Below are 21,333 nucleotides of genomic sequence, written 5' to 3' on the forward strand. Positions count from 1 at the left end.
TCTGCACACGCTGTCATGTAATTCTAGTGTGGAAAATCAAGCACTGAATATTGAAGTCTAATCAAGTAATTTCCATATTAAATGGAAATATTTACACTAAGCTGTTTAGGGTTCACTGGCTTCTGCTCTTCCCTTCTCTTAGCCACTTATCTGCTGCCAGCGAGTAAATGTGCTTCTGCCATCTGCCTCACTTCATGCCAGCAAACCTTACCTCAAATAACCAGTTTGCTGTGAACTACTGAGAGGCAGCAAAGTAGCAGTCATCTAAAAGAGCAAGATGAAGCACTCACTTTGATTTCTTGATAGGTCTGAGACAAGTAAGGGAAAGCATTTCTTTCTTCCTTCTCTATTCAATTTTTTGTTCAATGTAAGAAGGGTTCAGATATTGTTTTTTTTAAATTGGTAATATTTGGTTGATCTGATATCCTCGTGTTGGTGTTGTTCCCAGATCATCATACTAAATGTTGTTCCAGGATCAACATTGCAAGTGACCAATCAGAATGTTGTGACGTCATACTTTTGCGACTTCGGGAAAAACCGGCGTAAAACAAAAAACTGTACTAAAGCTGCGTGAAACCGCCTCTGTCCGCCGATCAACGGACCCTGACCCTGACCCTAACCCTAACCCTAACCGTAACCCTTTAATAAACAGTAAGCAGAATTGATATTGTCCTTGCAACATTGGAATTTCATAAATGCACGAATGGCTTGGCGCGCAAAAGAATAACGTCACAACAATGTGATTGGTCACTTGCAATGTTGAACCTGGAACAACATTTTCATGATGGTCTGGGAACAACACCAACACAAGGATATCAGATCATCCGTAATAATTGGTAGTATTTTCCTTTCCTTTGTTTTTTTGTATTTTTAACATTTGTTTTTTCTGGCTTGTCAATTATTTTGGTAAAACAGCATTTATATAGCTAGCATATTTTAGAGGGTTCATGTAGGGCTGTTCGATATAATGATATATATCGGATGACGATATAAAAACGTCTATGTTTCATTTTACACTATCGTTTGTTTCGTGGTGTCGCAAAATAAACTGTTTACGGCAATATTTTTTCATCGTTTTGATGGTCACTTTAGTGGCTATATTAATTTCTTAAAGTTCTCTCTTTCTCTTACATTTAATATAACCACACTACAGACGGACAAGCGCCTGTTTTTATGCGTTGTGGTTAGCAACAACGACGGTAACAGCATTGCGTGTCCTCTTGTTTATGTTCCACATAAACCTTTCACAATAAAGCTCAAGATCCTGTTGAGACTTTTCAAAATAAACTGAATCACGTGAAAGAGCAGATTATTTACGGATGAGAAGTAAAAAAAAGAGCCACCAGGTGCTAAAAAATAAACCTTAGACTCAAACGTTAGAACAGGCTTTCCCCCGCAGCACGCCGTGTAATAAATACTCACAAAGAAAACGGCGGCCGTTACAACTTATGTCTAAAAATGTGTAGTTTCATGCATCTGTTATACAGTCATTGGTTAAAACACTCGACTCCAGCTACATGACGCGGAGCTGGAAACACTTCCCGCAAGTCGAGCTGCCCGAGATTCACGGAATTTACAGAAAATGTTACATTTGTGTGATTTATATTGTTATCGGATGATAGTCAAAGGAGCTTGCAAAGAAAAAAAAAAGCATCTGGTCTTCTTTAAGTTACTTGAAGACGTTTCACCTCTCATCCGAGAAGCTTCTTCAGGTCTAAGGTCAAATAGTGGAGAGTCCCAGATATAAACCTAGTGGGAGTATCCCCCCACAGAGGGACAATAGGACCCCCTGATGATCCTCTAATCGCCTGAGCCAAGGTGTGAAACTGGGTGTGGGTCCCAATCAGCCGGAGTTTCGGGTGAGTTCATTGTGAAACCTGGCCCCACCTTATCATGCGAATTCCTGGGATCAGATGGCCCAGGATGTGAGTGGGCGTTAAGGCGTCTGGGAAGGGATCTCAAAACTGGATTATAGATGGCAGAGAGTTTGTGTCGTAAACCACTGCCTCTGTTCAAAGATGGTCGCTCACAGTGGACATAGATGGCTTCTTTCACTCCTCTTTCAAACCATCTGTCCTCTCTGTCCAAAATGTGAACATTGGCATCCTCGAAAGAGTGTCCTTTATCCTTAAGATGCAGATGGACTGCTGAGTCTTGTCCTGTGGAGGTGGCTCTTCTGTGTTGTGCCATGCGCTTGTGAAGTGGCTGTTTGGTCTCTCCAATGTAGAGGTCTGGGCATTCCTCGCTGCACTGTACAGCATACACCACATTGTTAAGTCTGTGTTTTGGCGTTTGGCCTTTCGAGGATGCCAATGTTCACATTTTGGACAGAGAGGACAGATGGTTTGGAAGAGGAGTGAAAGAAGCCATCTATGTCCACTGTGAGCGACCATCTTTGAACAGAGGCAGTGGTTTACGACACAAACTCTCTGCCATCTATAATCCAGTTTTGAGATCCCTTCCCAGACTCCTTAACGCCCACTCACATCCTGGGCCATCTGATCCCAGGAATTCGCATGATAAGGTGGGGCCAGGTTTCACAATGAACTCACCCGAAACTCTGGCTGATTGGGACCCACACCCAGTTTCACACCTTGGCTCAGGCGATTAGAGGATCATCAGGGGGTCCTTTTGTCCCTCTGTGGGGGGATACTCCCACTAGGTTTATATCTGGGACTCTCCACCATTTGACCTTAGAACTGAAGCTTCTCGGATGAGAGGTGAAACGTCTTCAAGTAACTTAAAGAAGTCCAGATGCTTTTCTTTGCAAGCTCCTTTGACTACGATGACCTGGATGACACAGACTTATCGGATGATAGAATTCTTATATCGGGATATGAGATTTTGGTCATATGGCACAGCCCTAGGTTCATGTTGTAATGGGAGATCCGAGTTTAACTCATGAACAAACAATGCTAAACAAAGCACTGTTTTGTTATACTATGACTTGTACAGAGATCTAAAACATATGTTTAAAGAAGTTACTCAAAAAGAAGGCATTAGCAGACACTTTAAAACAGGCCTCGGGGTCAGACTGGTAGAATTATTTAAATATGTTTGGACCAGTTTGGACAATTAATGTTCTACCAATTAAAAAAAACAACATACATGGTACTTTTAAAATTGAATGTACACATGCTTTGCAATGTGCTTCGGATGCAGATGCTTGTAGAGAAAGAATCTAATTTTCCTGAGGTGTTAAACTTCAGTTTTGGATCATTTGCCTTCGATGTGCATTTTTCTGAAGCAACATTATCCATTGCCCATCTGTCCTGCATAACATAATCCTAATTTCTAAGAGGTTCATTTGGTTATAAATAGAACAAGTGTTTTACTGCAACAATGTATTTCTTTTATGCCATCTGTTTCAGGTTGATTTTCTATTTGTCTATACATGATTAGTCATTGAATGGCTGGATAAGTGTTTGATCACAGTGCCAAATGTTTGTCTGTATGAATGTTTGTTGCAGGCTTTGTTGTTTGCTAGCAGAGAAACAAAGAAAGAAAAACCGTCAAAGAGCAAAGAAAATGTTTTCTTGCCACATGCATTCATAGCCACTGGATAAACGGTACAAATAAAATGCTGATTTGAGTTTTTGGTGTCTTTTTAGTTTCAGTCAGAGCCTCCAGCTTTTCTAACTGGACCTGGAAAGACTTAACAACCTTGTTGTAAACACAGCTTATTCTATCAAAAGTCCTTATTGTTTTCCAACTTGCAGATTTATTAAAATTTACATAGTTTGTGCTGAACAGACTTGTCTCAAAAAAGAAAAAAATAATCACACTTAGTTTTAAACTGACAATGTGAAGTGTGGTTTAAAATCCATGCTTTGACGGGAATAGACATAAATACTAATTTTAATGATATGGGATTCATCTTGGAAAATACATTCACACACATGGTCAGTTCATGCAGTCCTCAGTTAGTTTCTTTAACAATCAAACTCAAGATAGAACACATTAAACAAACACTCAAACATTAAATGGAAGTTTACTTTATGAACATGTGCTTTTGAGCTTGCAACCATATCCCTGAAAAAAAAAAAGAAAAGAAAAAGAAAAAAAAGAACACAGCCTTCTCCCATACAGAGTGTCCACAAAGCCACCCTTTGGAAAGTGTTCATATGTTGGCATATTGGATCTTCTCCTCCAGTTACTATGTTAAAAATAACACATACCTGAATTGGACTGAGTTTTACTATTTAATTGTGTTATAAGTGAAGGAGAGCTATAATCCCTTTTATATGAAATGAGTTGAATGTTTGGAAGCAAAAAGCAGACTTGGCGTTGAATAAACAGAAAAACTTTATCAATCTTTATTACAATGAATGAAATGTCCAGCAAGTAAATGGACTGGTTCTTATATAGTGCTTTTCTACTCTCCTGGAGTACTCGAAGTTCTCCATACAACACGCCGCATTCACCCCATACACACAAGCATTATTATCTATACGGTGAGTGCTGCAAACTGGGGGAGCCAGGGATTGAACCACCAACCTTCAGATCAGCAGCTGACCTGCTCTACCTCCTGAGCTACAGCCACCCATTAAGTAGCAGGAGGGGAAAAATAGATGAAGACTAAACTACACGGAGCCCAAGAAAAAAGGAAAACCCGAAACTCATGGAATAAACTATAAATAACAACCATCGGAAACTCAAAACACCATCAAATAAGTAAACAAGCTAAAATGTAAGAAATTTTTTTTTACTTCAAGTCCAAAACTCAGAACACTGGGTCCAAGACCCGGACCCATAAGATAAGATAAGATAAGATAACCTTTATTAGTCCCACACGTGGGAAATTTGTTTTGTCACAGCAGGAAGTGGACAGTGCAAAAGTTATGAGGCAAAAATTAGAATACAATAAGAATAAATACAGTACACAACTGTACAGAATAGAATAAAATAAAATACTATATACAGTAGAATAAAATAAAATAAATATACAATAAGATAAAAATAGAATACAAATACAAATACTATATACAACTGAGTAAAAATACAACGATGACAGAAAGGATTATTGCACTTAGTATTATTGCATATGTATGGATGTGTGTGCTTGATCAGTTAAAGTCTTTATTATGGAGTCTGACAGCAGTGGGGAGGAAAGACCTGCGAAATCTCTCCGTCCCACACCGTGGGTGCCGCAGTCTCCCACTGAAGGAGCTGCTCAGTGCTGTCACAGTCTGCTGCATGGGGTGGGAGATGTTGTCCATCAGGGATGACAGCTTAGCCGCCGTTCTCCTGTCACTCACCACCTCCACTGGGTCCAGAGGGCATCCTAGAACAGAGCTGGCCCTTCGGATCACCCTGTTCAGTCTCTTCCTGTCCCCAGCAGAGATGCTGCCGCCCCAGCAGACCACGCCATAAAAGATAGCAGAAGCCACAACAGAGTCATAGAATTTCTTCAGGAGTGGGCCCTCCACTCCAAACGACCTGAGTCTCCGCAGCAGGTACAGCCTGCTCTGCCCTTTCCTGTAGAGGGCGTCTGAGTTATGAGTCCAGTCCAGTCTATTGTTCAGATGAACACCAAGGTACCTGTAGCTGTCCACAGCCTCAATGTCCATACCTTGGATGTTGAGTGGTTGCAGTGGAGAATGCTTGTGCCTGCGGAAGTCTACCACCAGTTCCTTGGTTTTACTGGCGTTGATCTGGAGGTAGTTCAGCTGGCACCAGTCCACAAAGTCTTGGGTCAGACCTCTGTACTCCTTGTCATCCCCATCAGTGATGAGGCCGACTATTGCAGAGTCATCAGAGAACTTCTGCAGGAAGCACTGGGTGGAATTGTGGGAGAAGTCTGCAGTGTAGATGGTGAAGAGGAACGGAGCCAGAACCGTTCCCTGTGGGGCCCCCGTACTGCAGACGACCCTGTCCGACATACAGCCCTGACCCATGACACTACCTGGATCATTATTGGTGGTATGTGTCCAGAAAACACATCCCAAACTCTAAGGATACAATAATTTAGCAAGTTCTTTGTTAATTTTAGATCCTTTTTGAAATGAAAGCCATTGTGGCTTGTCCATGCCCCAGTTTTCACTGCTGATTGTGAAGTGCCCTCAATAATCTTTCCTTAATCATGTTAATCATTGAAAATTGCATAATGAATTGATTTTTTTTTTAAGGTCAGCAATTAGTAGTGATTAAATTCAACTTGGCATAACTACAATTTACTCTTCATTCTTTCAGATTAGGTAGAGTAGTTTCTGGGAAAGAACTTCAAAGGATGGCTTAAATTGAGATTTTTATGAAATGGATAAATAGAATGTGTTAGTTATTTTTGAATATATTAAAAAAGTCACCAGAGTGAATTAGGAGTCTCAATTATACTTTCCATTAGTTGTCAGCAAATAAAGAAAGAAAGAAATGTGATTTTCAAAATGTCTTTTGTTCCTCAGCAAAATCAGCAGTCTTAAAAATCTTGTATAAATTGGCGGGGTCAGTTTTAACTGTAAGGCAAGGCAAGGCATGTCACGGTCTGCAGAGGCAGGTCGTGCGGTGGTGTGTGTAACGGACCCAGGAGCGTACACAAGTGAGTAGACGGGAGTGAGTTTAACAGAAAGCGAGCCTTTAATATGACTGAAGACCAGGAATACAAACACAGCAGGGATAGCGTGGCTAAACTATAACTAAACTGGGAAAACTAATACTGTGACAAACTAAGAGAACTCTGAGACGAAGATGATCACAAAAGACTGATCGTGAAAACATGGGGGTGAGAACACAGACGACGCGACACAGACTGTACGAAACACAGAGACTAAATACACATGAGGGAAGATCAGGGGAAGTGGATGCACACGGGGAACACAGGTGACACTGATAATCATAACAAGACACGGCAGGAGTGAACGTAACACTGATGGGAGATGGGCAAAGTAAAGCAGGAAGTACACAGAGGTTCAAACAGGAGGAGAGAGAGCACGGGGAGAACGCAGACATAACGGGCTGGGGAAAACATAGAATAAAGCACAAAGAGAGACGAGGGCTCATAAATACACAGAGGGGCACACAGGGGGTAAGAGTCACGAAGGGAAAACACATAAGGAACAACGTAACAGATCAACCCAGGAAGCATGGCCTAAATAAAGAACAAAATACAAAAATACATGAAAACTAAGAATACTGGGCCCACATGGCCCAGGACCATGACACCACCCCCCCCTAAAGGGCTGGCTCCCGACAGCCCAAACCCGAGAAACAAAACACAAGCGAAACAGAAAACACCCCACCCAGGGCGGGAGGCGGGGGACCAGGACGGAGGGAACAAAACGAACCAAAAACAAGGAGCACGAGAACAAAACTGAGTCCACAATTACACAAAAGAGTCCAGAACAGGAAGGCGAATGTCCAAAGAGGCCCGAAGGCCAACCCGAGAGGCGACAACACAAAAGTCCAGTCCAACCGTTCCGGAGGCCGGCCACGGTGACAGAACAGATCCGGAGGCCGGCCGCGCGGAAGGCAGCGGCGGCGGCGAAGGCGGAGCAGTTCAGGGGGCCGGCCGCGCGGAAGGCAGCGGCGGCGGAGCAGTTCAGGGGGCCGGCCGCGCGGAAGGCAGCGGCGGCGGCGGAGCAGTTCAGGGGGCCGGCCGCGCGGAAGGCAGCGGCGGCGGCGGAGCAGTTCAGGGGGCCGGCAGTGGCGGCGGCGAAGCAGTTCAGGGGGCCGGCAGTGCGCAAGGCAGCGGCGGCTCTCCAGTGTCAGGCGTACTGGCCGAGGCCCGGTGGGCACAGGACCAGTCGAGGCGGGACCAGTCAAGGCGGGACCAGACGAAGCACAGGCTGGGGCGGGACCAGACGAAGCACAGGCTGGGGCGGGACCAGACGAAGCACAGGCTGGGGCTGGGCCAGGCGACGACTCTGGGGCTGGGCCAGGCGACGACTCTGGGGCTGCAGCAGGCGAAGCACAGGCTGGAGCTGCAGCAGGCGAAGCAGAGGCGGAGGCTGGACCAGGCGTAGCAGAAGCAGAAGGTGGCTGGATGGGCGGCTCGGGCCCTCCAGCTGACGTGGCATGGTGCTGGACGGGCTCCTCGGGCCCTCCAGCTGACGTGGCAGGCGGCTGAACGGGCCCCTCGGACCCTCCAGCGGAGACAGGCGGCTGAACGGGCCCCTCGGACCCTCCAGCGGAGACAGGCGGCTGAACGGGCCCCTCGGACCCTCCAGCTGACGTGGCGTGGGACTGGACGGGCTCCTCGGGCCCCCCAGCTGACGTGGCATGAGGCTGAACGGGCCCCTCGGACCCTCCAGCGGAGACAGGCGGCTGAACGGGCCCCTCGGACCCTCCAGCGGAGACAGGCGGCTGAACGGGCCCCTCGGACCCTCCAGCTGACGTGGCGTGGGACTGGACGGGCTCCTCGGGCCCCCCAGCTGACGTGGCATGAGGCTGAACGGGCCCCTCGGACCCTCCAGCGGAGACGGGAGGCTGAACGGGCCCCTCGGACCCTCCAGCGGAGACGGGAGGCTGAACGGGCCCCTCGGACCCTCCAGCTGACGTGGCATTTGAGGAGGCCCTGGGGAGAGTCTTAAGCTCAGAAGCGACTGGTGAGGCAGCACATAGAACACTGTTAGCATGACAAGCTTTGAAAACATAATTTCTCAGGTCATGAACACTTTCGGTAACTCGAGTAGTAGATGCCAACTCCCTGTCGGTATTGTCAACACAATAGTTCATGGTAGGATTGCACATAAGTCCGTAGCTGGATTCAGAGTCACATAAAGAGGCAGGCATGCTTATGGCTGGCCTAACAGTCTGCGACTGAGAAGCAGTAGCATCAGAGCTCACGTTCCTGTGCATTTGGTCTTGAGCACTGTCTGCAATCCCACCACCAGGGAATACGGAACTAGACTCCACTACGATCTGCACGCGGGGGTAACACTCCGTCTCGGCTGTACGAGTTTGCTGCAGTAGATAACAGTCTGAGGCGGAGAGAAAGCTCACGCCATTCCTAGCAGGCTCAGAAGCAGACTGTACAGTCGACGTGTGAATCCCTTTCGCTGTCTCATGAACCTTTGCTCCATGTGGTGCGGCTATGGGAGCAACACTAGAAAAAGTCCTGGATTCTACAGGGTCAAGAACGTTGTCTGTGGTTTCGTTGTGTGGTTTTTCAAAACAGTTACACACAGTCCTTTCATTATCACAACACTGCTCTGACTGGCCCTCATTCGTAACTAGAGTTAGGTCAGTCACAGCATGGGTGTCTATGAAATCATGATTAATGGTAGAGCAGTCTTTGGCACCAGTTTCTTCATAGCTGGGCCCACAAAAGGGCAACCCAGTACACTCCACTATATCAGGTTCATGAGATGAAAAAGCACAGTCACTCACCTCCGTTATAAGAGGAGTCTGGGGCAAAACTAGGACGGGTGCTGACTGGACAGCTGCTGCCCCCACCTCTTCAGAGACTTCAGCACAGTACAAACAGTCTGTAGTTGCTCCTTGAGGAAAGCTAGGCAGTCTCTCTTCAGACTCGGTAGATGGTTCACGCAAAGTTTCAAACCTGGCATGAGGTGGCTTGGTAATCGTTAAATTGTCAGAGGTAATAGGATTTAATTCTTGATCACCCACACAACTAGGACTGCTCGCTAAGGATGTCAACACATTAAATCGAAAGTCGTCTGATACAGAATACTTTGAGTCTGACCCCTTACTCCCAGCATCTTTCATTATTCCAGAAAAACCCACCGATTGCAGGCTCACTGTGTGAGACGTAACGTCCTCATCACTAGTTACCTCAGAAAATCCCTTTGACTTGAGGTCTTTGGCTAAGGGGCTAGATACGACGTCAGAAACTGAGTCAGGGGTACTCACGGCTGGATGGCTGATGGGAGTTAAAGCCTCAGATGGCATTAACTGAGGGACCTCCTTAGGGTGGGGCTCAGAGCGCCGGCGGCGAGAGTGCCGCTTCTTTCTATCCGTGGAAGCGGGCGGGGTGAGCAGTGGAAGTCCCTGGCAACTCCGGGGACCCCCAAGAGCCAGTCGAGTTCCCCGGAAAGAGCGCTCGTCATGATCAGGAGCGAGCCACGGCTCCCTCCCGAACTCTTCCACTAGCTGTGCGCCTGCGGCGTGCTGCTGCCCCTCGTGATCGACGTCCAGGACCCCCACAGCGTCCGCGGGACGCTTCGTGGAGGGCGAGACAGGACGTAGCAGTGCGCGATGGCGGCGAGAACGCCGCTTTCCCCTTGAAGCGGCTGTGGACAAAACCTGACTGTCCCTGGCGACCGGCTCCTCGTCCTCCAACCACATCCGTGCTAGAAAGACAGCAGGGGACGAGTAGTCCGATCGGGGCGGCGAGGGCGGGCGGCAGGTGCGAGGTGGGGAAGTTGGCGAGAACTCCTCCTCGGGGATGAGCCAGGGCTTCCAGCGGAGCTCGTCCTCGCGATACGCCCGTAATACCTGCTGCCGCTCCTCCTCACCAAAGTCAATAGCAGCTGGCATCTCCTTGAGCCGCGTAGTGCAGTCAGGCGATGGCGAGGAAGCGGAAGCCGATGGAGCGTGAGCCGAGGGTGTGTCGGCGGTGAGCCACACCGTACCGATTCTGACCGCTTCAGGCTCACGAGGCAGCGGGGAAACAGAGCTACAGCATGGCTCAGGCGACGGCTCACGCTTACCGGGCAGCTGCTGTCGCGGGCGGAGTTGAAGAGTGGAGGCGAGAAAGTCTATGATGAGGGGATGCAGCGCCTCCCATAACCAGGGGAATGCGGACACGCATACTCCGGCTTGGCGGGCTAGCTCAACCCGTTCCTCCTCCCCGGAACACTGCAGCCAACCGCCGCATAGCGACTCCACTGTCCGAATGATCTCCTGGTCTTGTGACGCTGGGTCCGGCATGGTCGCGTCGTACTGTCACGGTCTGCAGAGGCAGGTCGTGCGGTGGTGTGTGTAATGGACCCAGGAGCGTACACAAGTGAGTAGACGGGAGTGAGTTTAACAGAAAGCGAGCCTTTAATATGACTGAAGACCAGGAATACAAACACAGCAGGGATAGCGTGGCTAAACTATAACTAAACTGGGAAAACTAATACTGTGACAAACTAAGAGAACTCTGAGACGAAGATGATCACAAAAGACTGATCGTGAAAACATGGGGGTGAGAACACAGACGACGCGACACAGACTGTACGAAACACAGAGACTAAATACACATGAGGGAAGATCAGGGGAAGTGGATGCACACGGGGAACACAGGTGACACTGATAATCATAACAAGACACGGCAGGAGTGAACGTAACACTGATGGGAGATGGGCAAAGTAAAGCAGGAAGTACACAGAGGTTCAAACAGGAGGAGAGAGAGCACGGGGAGAACGCAGACATAACGGGCTGGGGAAAACATAGAATAAAGCACAAAGAGAGACGAGGGCTCATAAATACACAGAGGGGCACACAGGGGGTAAGAGTCACGAAGGGAAAACACATAAGGAACAACGTAACAGATCAACCCAGGAAGCATGGCCTAAATAAAGAACAAAATACAAAAATACATGAAAACTAAGAATACTGGGCCCACATGGCCCAGGACCATGACAAGGCAAGTTTATTTGTATAGCACAATTCAACAACAAGGTGATTCAAAGTGCTTTACAGAGACATTAGAAACAAAAACAAATAAAAAGCATGATTTAAAATTGATTAAAACAAGCAAACAAACAAACTAATTAATAAACAAACAAAACAGTATATAAAATCAAAACAGATAAAATCAGAACAATAGATAAAATCAGTAGTTAAATGTAAGTTTTGAAATTTAAGCTTAGAAGTGTGGATTTGGTGCTTTATTCAAATGCAGCTGAGAATAGGTGAGTCTTCAACCTGGATTTAAATAAACTGAGTGTTTCAGCTGATCTGAGGCTTTCTGGGAGTTTGTTCCAGATATAAGGAGCATGAAAGCTGAATGCAGCTTCTCCGTGTCTGGTTCTGACTCTGGGAACTGATAAAAGACCAGATCCAGATGACCTGAGGGATCTGGAAGGTTCATACTGGGTCAGGAGGTCATTGATGTATTTTGGTCCTAAACCATTCAGAGCTTTATAGACCAGCATCAGAACTTTAAAGTCTATCCTCTGATGGACAGGCAGCCAGTGTAAAGACCTCAGAGCTGGACTGATGTGGTCCACTTTTTTGGTCTTAGTGAGGACTCGAGCAGCAGAGTTCTGAATGAGCTGTAGTTGTCTGACTGATTTTTTAGGTAGACCTGTAAAGATGCTGTTGCAGTAGTCAAGCCTACTAAAGATGAATGCATGGACTAGTTTTTCCAGGTCCTGTTGAGACATCAGATCTTTTATCCTTGAAATATTCTTGAGGTGATAGTAAGCTGACTTTGTTATTGTCTTAATGTGTTTTTCTAAGTTTAGGTCTGCATCCATCACTACACCCAAATTTCTCGCCTGGTTTGTGGGTTTTAGGTGTATAGATTGAAGTTCTCTGGTGACCTGTAATCGTTTTTCTTTGGCGCCAAAGACTATTACCTCAGTTTTGTTTTTGTTTAGCTGGAGAAAATTGTGGCACAACCAGTCATTAATTTCCTCAATGCATTTACCAAGAGCTTGTACAGGGCCTCGGTCTCCTGGTGACATTGTGATATATATTTGTGTGTCATCTGCATAGCTGTGGTAGTTTATGTTGTTGTTCTTTATAATCTGTGCCAGTGGGAGCATATAAATGTTAAACAGAAGGGGTCCCAAGATGGAACCTTGGGGAACTCCACATGTGATACTTGTCTGCTCAGATGTGAAGTTACCTATTGATACAAAGTATATCCTGTTTTCTAAGTATGTTTTGAACCAGTTTAGTACAGTTCCTGAAAGACCTGCCCAGTTCTCCAGTCGTTTGAGTAATATGTTGTGGTCAACTGTATCAAATGCTGCACTGAGATCCAGTAAAACTAAGACTGACATTTTTCCACTGTCTGTATTCAGACATATGTCATTGAACACTTAGGTCAGAGCGGTTTCAGTGCTGTGGTTCTGTCTAAAACCTGACTGGAAGGCATCGTAGTAGTTATTCTGTTTAAAGAAGTAACTGAGCTGTTGAGAAACTGCTTTTTCAATGATCTTACTTAAAAACGGGAGATTTGAGATCGGCCTGTAGTTGTTCATTTGTGTCTTGTCAAGATTGTCCTTTTTCAGTATAGGTTTTATTACAGCAGTTTTTAGTGATTCTGGAAACACACCTGATAGTAAAGAAAAGTTGACGATCTGTAACAGGTCTGACTCTAAAGTCTTTGAGACCTTTTTGAAAAAACTTGTTGGCAGGACATCTAAACAGCAGGAGGAGGAGTTCAGTTGACCTAAGATGTCCTCCAGGTCTTTGCTGTTAATAGGGTCAAACTGTTTCATGGTGTTTAAACAGTTTTTCGGTGGACACAGTACATATCCTGGATCTGCTGTTGATGTACCAATTGCTTGTCTAATTTTTTTGATTTTTTCTGTGAAGAATTTGGCAAAGTCATTGCAGGCCATGGTCGAATGAAGTTCAGCTGCCACTGACACAGGAGGGTTGTTAGCCTGTCAACTGTAGAAAATAAGACCCGAGCATTATGGCTGTTTTTAGTGATGATGTCAGAGAAGTAGGACCTCCTTGCACTCCTCAGTTGTAAATTATAATTGTGAAGTTTCTCTTTATAGATGTCATAGTGAACCTGGAGGTTTGTTTTTCTCCATCTGCGCTCAGCTTTCCTACACTCTCTTTTTTCATTTTTCACTAGTGTGGAGTTTCTCCATGGAGACTTTTTCCTTCCAGAGATAACCTTCACCTTAATGGGAGCAATTGTGTCCATTACATTTAACATGTTAGCATTGAAGCTATTGACGAGCTCATTGACTGACCCTCCGGACAGGTCAGGTGTTAATGGGAAGACCTGGTTAAAAATTGCACTACTGTGTTCAGTTATACACCTTTTTGTGATCACTGTTGTTGATATATTTATGTGGGCTGAGATTTTACTTTCAAAGAAAACACAGTAATGATCAGACACGCCCACATCAGACACAGTAACCTTTGAAATGCTCAGGCTCTTGGAGATCAGTAGGTCAAGAGTGTGTCCTCTATTATGTGTGGCCTCTGTTACATGCTGAGTCAGCCCAAAGTTGCCCAGAGTGTTACTCAGGTCTTTAGTCCCTTTGTCCTGAGGGTTGTCCACATGAATGTTAAAATCCCCAGCAATAATTACACAGTCAAAATCAACACAGATCACAGACAGCAGTTCACTGAGGTCATTAAAAAAGTCTGTGCAGTATTTGGGAGGCCTGTAAACATTAAGAAACACAACTTTGGATGGGGCCTTCAGCTGTAAAGCCACATATTCAAAAGACTGAAAACTTCCAGGAGATAGCTGCTTACATTGAAATGATTCATTAAATAAGACAGCAACCCCCCTCCTCTCCTGCTCACCCTGGCCTCACTGATAAAACTGTAGTTAGGAGGGGTCGTCTCGATGAGAACATCTCCACTGTTACTTTGGTCCAACCAAGTTTCAGTTAAAAACATAAAATCAAGGCTGTGCTCAGTGATTAAATCATTAATTAAAAATGTTTTCCCAGCCAAAGATCTAACGTTTAATAAAGCCAACTTAAGTGTTTTAGAGGTATTACTTGTCCCCTCGTGTTTGGGAGCAGTCTGTGGCACACAAGGTATGTTTACTATGTTTAAAGATCTTTTAGAGTGCAGCTCTCTGTGTTTTGACCAGGCCACATGTCTCCTGTCACCTAAAAGTACAGAAATTTTAAAACCTTCTAGTAAACAGGGTCCCAGCTTCTCCTGGGAAAAGTCACCACTGCCATAATCCTCGCAGCCCGGACCCTCCACACATCACACATCAGACTGCGGAGACAGGGCATGAAGGTGGTAAGGAGGAACTAAGGGGGACGAGGCTGGGCAATGTGACTTCGATTGCTCTGTTGAGGTTGGGGCTCGATGGCGAACCTTTGGCCGCTCTGGTGGGGGGTTTATGGGGGACAAAAAGGGATTGGGCCGGGGGGTAGATCTGAGCCCAGCATTGACCCGCTCCATGATCTCCTCAGTGATTTTCAGATGTGGGGAGGAGGGAGAAAGGGAGGGGGAGGCGCTGCAACAACATGGCGCTGCAAAAAGACTTTTCTCTGCTAATAGTTCAGAATAATTTGAGGTTAAATTGCTCATGTCAACCTCCTTCAATGATTTCACTCCATATATCTAATTCAGCTACTTCTTTTCCCAGCCAAATGGTTTCTAAACCACCTCTAGTATGTAGTCCAACAAAGAGGACCAGGAGTTTTTTTTTTTGTTTTTTTTTCATATAGTTGACAAGCAGAGAAAGTTTCATTTGTTTTTAATAAAAAGAAAATAGTTTCAACCCAAACAGGATTTTGGAAATGAGATCTGACTGGGTGAGTATTATGTTGACAGCTGTTAAAATGTTTCTCCTAGCATTAAAACACTCAGGTTCCTTCAGCAAAGAAAAAGACGCACTGCTGGGCCTCTCACTATACTCAGAAAAAGCACAGGATTTTAGCAGTGACAGGCAAACAACCCATTAGAAACTGAGGGACAGCATTCAATATTGACAGCGTGCTTGGCAAAATGTTGTGAGTTATTTGACAATCTGACTGTTAGCCTTCAACCAAACAATGCTAAACAAAGCAATGCAATTTTAACATTTCTAAAGACTGACAGTCAAGTCGAAATTTTAAAGGTACAATAACAATAATCTAATTTACACCAGACTGGAAATAAATACATTAAAAATGCAATAAAATTAGACTAGCGTTTTGCGACATGTATACGCAAATATACATGTCTCGGCATCACAATTCAAAATCAGTCAGTTGAAGCCATGCAATGAGATTTGAATGTTCCATTAACTTCCTTCCCTTATTCATGTCACAACATCAGCTGTGGCTATTACATCTGTCAGGACATTACCAGTAAGGTGAGGTGGGGAGAAAAATAGATTTCATATGTGACAGGTCTTATCTGTCCTTCACTAAACACATTTGCAGCTAGGGAAGGGTACGCTAGATTAGTCAGTGCATCATGTGGAAGATGAGCGACAAGGGCAGGTGCCAATACCCCAATGCTAGATTGAAAATTGAGAATTTTTCTGCAAATGCAGTGAAGCCACACTGACCTGCAAACACACTATCCCCAACTGTAGGGGACCTTGGATGGTAAACAAAATCAAATTAATTGAAGGAAACCTAGTTGCATGGTTTCTCATCTTGTTTTACATTTTACTTTTGTTTGGTGTAGTTAATGTAATTTTTAAAGGGTTTTACTTGGATTTCAGTCACATTTAGTGCCACTCCTCTGTCTGACGATGCTGATGTCAACTGCCTCAAACTAGTACAAAAACTAACAAGGGCCTCAAATGAACTATTTGCGCATATTTCCACACACAGTAAATTTATTGCACTTTGTATTTTATCTGGAAAGCCCTTTACAGAATATTCTTTGTCTTTCACATCAATAAAGGATAAATATATTTCATATAAATAAAAATTCAAAACTTCGTGCATTAAAGCAGAAAACCACATTATTAGGCTCTTAAAATGTGCAAATTAAAAGTTTCATTAAATGAACTCTGCAGGAAGTTTCTAATCTGAGATGCATTTTCTACAGTGCCACATTTAGAGCTGGACTTTTAACACTGTAACCATAGGATTTATTCTACACTACACCTTCAGACCTTTCAGCCTGAAGGTGAAATTGCCTTACTTTAAACATGTAGTAATCATTTTTCATGGCCTTAATTGTTGTACAGCATATTCTTAATCATTTTTTTATTCACCACCTGTACACAAGCAGACAAAGTGCTATTAGCAAAAATCCCACATTTCAATCATATTGTTCATATGACCTTTCCAACCAAATGTTTGACCTCGTGAGCTGCAATCATTTTTTTATTTTGTTTTTGCAAGGAGACATTAGAATACATGCTTAAGGCCTAAGATGGCAATAATGCACTGTGAGTTTATGTCACATGTGTTTTAAATTTAGTCTGTTTAATTAAGGAAAGATGCCAAGTGGATTTACTTTACCAAGTGGATCATCATGGCCTTGCCATATTGGTCCATTTGATTGACCTTTATTATAATTATGTATTTATTTTATTTTTGTTTTTTAAAGACGGGACAGACATGACTGGGGGATAGGACAGGGAGAAAGAAGGAAAGAAAGAGAGGGAGAGAAAGAAAAATAGAGGGGAGAAGAGATGGTGAGAAAGGGGAGAAGAAAAAAAAAGAAAAACAAACAAAACACCTGGATCACCACGATCACCAAAGAGCAACATAATAAAAACAACACCATCACAATAAATTAGCTAATAATAGATAACAGTAGATACTTTTTTAATTTCACCTGTTGAGAATGAAAAAAGAAAACAAGCAGAAGAAAACGAGAGCAATAGAATAAACAACATCACGATGATCTATGGGAATATAACTGTAACTGCTTTGAGGTAGGAGCCAAAAAGGGTGTAGTTTGTGTGTGTGAGCACCCGTGTGTACACCTGTGAGCATGAACGCGCTTGTTTTAAAAGGTTCCTTCATGTAATGATCTGCTAGAGAACAGGTGTCGAACTCCAGGCCTCGAGGGCCGGTATCCTGCAGGTTTTAGATGTGTCCTTGATCCAACACAGCTGATTTAAATGACTAAATTACCTCTTCAACATGTCTTGAAGTTCTCCAGAAGCCTGGTAATGAACTAATCATTTGATTCAGGTGTGTTGACCCAGGGTTGGATCTAAAACCTGCAGGACACCGGCCCTCGAGGCCTGGAGTTTGACACCCCCTGTGCTAGAGGGTGTGGGGAGCCACAGCCCCGTCCTCCAGGGCATGAAGCAGGTATGGAGGAGATCAAAACTCCAGACATCCAAAGGCCCTCAGAACACAAGAGACCAAGGAAGACCAACAGAGGGGCAGCCGCGCCACTATCCCAGAAAGAGCTGAGGAGAGTCCCAGATGAGGGGTCACTCAGCCGATGCGGAGCAGAAGCCAGGGGGGGGTTGCAGTGACGTGCCCGTGAGCTCCGCCGGCAGCCAGCTGTGCCAGAGTGACTGAGCCCCAGGCCGAGAGACCGAGGGCACCCCACCCCCGAAGTGGCCCGAGCGAGCCCCAGGCTCCAGGCCCCAATAAGAAGCCACCAAGGAGTGAGCCGGTGTGTACCTGGACGCCCATCTCTGGACACAAAGAACCACCAACGCACTGATGTCTGAGGGCGTCTGCCACTGGTAGGGGAAGTGGTGGGGGAGATAGGCCTCCAAACCTTGGAGGGCCTGGGATGTCCCCAGAGAGGTGACGTCTGATACCCGACCTGACATATGGACACAGACAAACAGGCACACACAGATACAAACATCCATTCCCACCCTCATGCTCTCATATGCAATTACTCAACACTCACCCAACATGGAGACAGACATAGAGAGACACTGTACTCCCCAAGCGTACTCTAAGCCCCGGGTCTAGGTACCCTTGCCCCTGGAGGGGGAAACTGCACCCAGACCCAGGTGGTGTTACCCTTTTCCCTGGGGTGGGGAGAAGCAGACCGCCCCGACTCTGCAGCAGCAGGGAGGCCCCACATTCCAGACCCCAGTCGAATGGCCAACTTCTCCTCCCAGCCCCCCCCCCCCCCCCCCCGCTCCAGCAGGCCGCAGAGAACGGGGGTGTGTGAAGACTCCAAACCATTTTTGTGCATTATTAAACACACAGCAGTTAATTATCTCAATTACAAGCGTACTTCAGACAGAGTGGGCTATTATATGGTCAACTGTTTGGGATGCATCAGAAATTGACAAACAAAACTGGAGCGTGACCCCAGTTAGTTTTCTCGGTTTTCAATTGCACTGCTGCAACACTAACTAAATATCAAAGAAGCAAGATGATGTGCAGAGTTTGTTGTTTATGCTGGGCACCCATGCTGAGAGCACAAGAGGCACTTGGCTTCCTTCTCTAATTCTCTCCTGGACACAAACATTAGACTATCAGTGGGATACACATTACACTGCTTTTATAAATATTAATTCAACATGCAGATGAGTTTGTTTGGTGTTTTATGTGTACTTGCATAACATGTGTACTTGTGATTCACAAGGGGATAAATTCATATCTCACTGTGTTAATATCTCCAGCGTGTTTTGTTACTCAATCTGCTTGATTTACAATACTAAGATGTACATTAACATTTTACAAAATCATGATGTGCATGCTATTTTTATCAGTAAAAAGAAATGGTCATTACTGTATTTGACAGTAGCAGCATTCAAATTGAATGTGCAGGCACATTAGAGAGAAGAAGAACCAGACTTCACTAGAATGCCTGATACTGTTCTTGTATTCTGTTCTTCTAATCCAGCTATTAGAATGAATTTACCTGCCAGACAGAGACTGAGGCCGTAGGTCCGCCGTATCAAATATCCAGAGCCATCCTGCCTCCCTGGTATCTAATTACTGATACAAATCATCCACAGATAATGTATTCCCATTTGTTATTTGCATATAACTAATGATAATGCTGTATATATTGTGGGCTGTTGGTGCTTTAAAACAATGTCTGCATTTGGCAATAATGATCTGAGAAGATTATAAACATAAATCAGGAGGGTGTCAGAAGCAAGGAACTGTTTGGCAGTGTATCAATTCAAAACATTCGTGACATTTAAAAAAAAAATAATTATTTATGATTCATGCATTGTTTCAATGTGTTATATTAAAATTTTATTGAAAATTCATTAGAAAAACTAACAGGGAACTGACTGTCTCAGAGATTCCTTGGCACATGTAACATGGATCAACCACATTTGAACTGTTTGACCCTCGTTCAGCCAGTATTGTTATAAACAGTGGCATGCAAAACATGGAATTCCATGAAGTAAGATAATGAACAAAATTATGAGCAATTTGCATTTATTAACACTAGCATCCCCAGGCTTCTACCTTTCTACCTATAAAACCCGGAGAGCAGTCAAATGGTGGAAGTGGAAGCTAAATTGGCTAGTCATTCATATGTATATTAGGCTGTTAAGTAGGAATTCTGGAGGGAGGGGAGTGGGGGTGTGTGATTGAGGGGGTGGGGGAGCTGCTAAAAGCTGTGAACTTCCTTTTGTGTTTCATCTTGATGCATTCTCAATCATCCAGGGAAATAAATCTCCAAAAGTCACCAACTTGGAGTGTTTCAGTTTGCCGTCTTAGGGAGAAATCAACACACATGGGTGTATTTCCTTTGTTGCTGAGATTTATTGATAAAAACAGTACAAAAAAACCAACCATTTGTACACATATTTACAAATAATAATAAAAAGTGAGTGAGTACATTTCAACATTATACCAGTGGTCTGATTGATGCCACAATGGAGCAAATCGAGCAACCGGACCTCCTCTCCAAGGAAAGAAAATTCATCGCCCTGAAGAATCCTCTGGTGTACGGACCTCCTCTCCAAGGAAAGAAAATGCAGAGAAGACTCACCACTCAGCAGGCCTTGGAAATGATCCTGACGGAAGTCGACCCTTGTGACTCGGATGGAGAAGACCTAGCAGTTCAGCCGGATTCGGACTCAGAGCTGTCTGATCAGTCTTCCGGTTAGTTTCATTTCATGTTATTTCCTTTTTCATTTCAAACAAGTAAGTGGATGTAGTTAGTAAGTAAGATATTTCAGACATTATTCTGATACAGAGGAGGAGATACTGGAATTATAATTAGTATCTATGCATGCATTTGTGATTTTGTTTGACCTTCCCATTTTGCTCACAATTTGAATTTGTTCACACTGCAGATGAGGAGACTGCTTCTCCACCGAAAAAGAGACCTTGTTTGGGGACTGAGACAGCGAAAGATGGCACAGTGTGGCGTGAAGAACATGTGGGGACCTGTCTCCCTTTCACCCCAATGCTGCAAATGCTACAGGATGCCAAAACTTTTAGGATTAGGATCAGGGAGATGCACATTCATCATTGAATCATTTTAGGTTCATATGTTCATATGATAACCCCAACTTCTTCATCTTCATTTTACAGTGGAAGTATTATTATTATTATTATTATTATTATTATTTTGGGGAAAAGGGGATGTCAATGAAATAGGACATTTAAGTGTAACAGTAGTAATAAATATAATGTCTAATAATAGGGTGACAAAGAAACTGCATTCATATATATTTGAAGTATTTGCCAGAACAGTACATGGCCACTTCTTTGCCAGAAAGTGCAATGCAGACTTCTAACAGTCATGATTTAGTACTGAAGCCTCTACCCAGCCATCTGGACCATTAAATTAAACACGATCTTCAGTCTGCGTCTATTGCCGGTGTTACCATGGTGTTATAGTGTTTTATTCAGTTTGTGTTATCTTCTCAGAGCTTGGGAA

The sequence above is a fragment of the Mchenga conophoros genome, linkage group LG5, assembly GCF_057382185.1.
Source record: "Mchenga conophoros isolate Kocher_MC1m ecotype Shallow Benthic linkage group LG5, M_conophoros_male_GT1.1, whole genome shotgun sequence".
In the NCBI taxonomy this organism is placed as follows: Eukaryota; Metazoa; Chordata; class Actinopteri; order Cichliformes; family Cichlidae; genus Mchenga; species Mchenga conophoros.